Genomic DNA, 2100 nt, shown 5'->3' on the forward strand with positions numbered 1-2100 from the left:
GAGGGTATGAATACATTTGAGGACGACTGTATGTGGAGAAGCTGTAATTGAAACTGTATGTCAGTGTGATCAAATAATAAAATGCTTTGTGTCACAGATCTGTATGCAAGCAAGAATCTAATAGAGAACTTTAAGGAAACTTTTCCATCATCAAGCCAGCAGGACAAATTCCCAGCTTTGTTTAGACAGTGTAAGACAATCTCTTGAAACAATATTTTGGACAGTAATATAATAAATACCATCCTAACATCAGGTGATTGAGCCTTTTTTTCTTGCGTGATTCATCAGAACAGCAAACTTTCTACGTTTGGTTATCACATCATACGGTGTTTTTCTCTATAATTCTGATGCCACCTCGTCTCAGCAGTTCCTCATTTCTTGGCCACCACAATGCAAAGATTTTAAAAAAAGGATGTGTTGGTTGGCACGTTTTTCAGTTAAATGGGGAAAATGCAGCGATTTAGGCTAAAATTCAAATTGCGACAGGTAACTTTCTGCCGATACTATGCAGTCACTACAAAGTCATTTTATTACAGTTTTTCGGCTTGACTGATGTCGGGGAGTCATACATCACTTTCATGGCATGAGCAGTATATATACTTTATATTTGCATTTCAAGTGTGGAGTGCTTCTTTTACATAAGTGACGGTTTTAAGACAAGGAGTTATAACAGGAGTGATTCTAAAGTCCCCTTTCAGCTGCTGGTGAAAAAGCAGCAATTAAAAGAAAAGAGAAAAATCTATGGGTAGGAAATGTTTTATGAATTCTAGGCACGGAAGTGGATCATTAAAAGGTACAATTATGCAATAACTATAGGCTGGACTGTGAAATATGGCATCTCCCAGATAAAGATCATTTTTAAGTTGAAAGAATTTGAGGAGAATGTATTTAATTAATGCCGTTGTAATACACTTTACAGCAGAGAACATCCCAACCTGCTGATATTATAGGATTCTTTAAGTTGAGGCAGCATTAGAAGAAACATACGGGTTCTTTGTTTGAGTTAAAGAACAGTGAAAAGCACCACGATCAGGGTCTCACTGAACTAAAACTGCAAAACTGTTACAAGCAAATATCAAGTGTTAAGGAAAAAATATGAAATTAAATTATTATTAGTAGTAGTAGGAGTGGTAGTCATAGTAGTAGTGGTAGTAATACTAGTAGTAGTAATGGTAGTAGGAGTAGTATATATATATAGACCGGCAGACAGGCATAAGAAATACAGAAGAATAAAACTTGAATAATTAAAAACCACAACGTAAAACACAAAAGATAAAATGTACAAACCAAAGGTGATATAAAACTTAAATTAGAGCAATGCATCAATAATAAAGTGTAATGTAACATAATGGTTAAAAAAATAAAACTAAAAATGAAAAGATGCTTTATAAGAAGGCCTTCTGGTACAAATCATTCTTCTAAGTTCTGGGGCCAGGAAGGGTTTTTAAAGGTTAAAAAAAGGAACATTTTAAAATCATATAATACTGCATGAGATTTTTAGATTGTTACTGCTAGAAAGCATGTGTTGAAAATCATCTAGATCAGGGCTCTCAAACTCACGGGCCAGTTGAGGCCTGCGGGACGATATTTTGTGGACATCAAAGTTTAACGTTAGTGCGGCCCACACGTTTTTCTCAAGTCGTTGCCCTGGGCGGTTTCTATTTTTTTAATCAGTTGTGGGATACCACAGCTCAGGCTCGTGACAGCAACACGAATTAGCAACGTTAGTCACTTGAAACATGATCGGAAGTGTCACCAAGTGGAGGGAACATATATCCTGTCACTCAGTGCAGTTGCATGTTGTTTGTTTGTTTTCTGTCTGTGTGAAAAGCTCTTCTCCACCATGAACTTTAATAAGTCAAAGTGCAGGTCCAAACTAACTGATGAGCATCTTCAAGCCATACCGAGGGTCTCAATTGCTTCCTCTCTCAAGAAAAAAGATTGAGAAGATTGGATCAGTTGTACTTTTTTGGAATACTTGAAACCCTTTCTTTGTGATGCAGCCCAGCCTCACCCAGACTCTACATCCAGCGGCCCACAGGTAAGTTGAGTTTGAGACGCCTGATCTAGATCTAGGTTTATTACAGTGCCAATAGATTC

This window comes from Stegastes partitus, unplaced genomic scaffold (genome assembly GCF_000690725.1).
Source record: "Stegastes partitus isolate 25-593 unplaced genomic scaffold, Stegastes_partitus-1.0.2 Scaffold1645, whole genome shotgun sequence".
NCBI classification, from domain to species: domain Eukaryota; kingdom Metazoa; phylum Chordata; class Actinopteri; family Pomacentridae; genus Stegastes; species Stegastes partitus.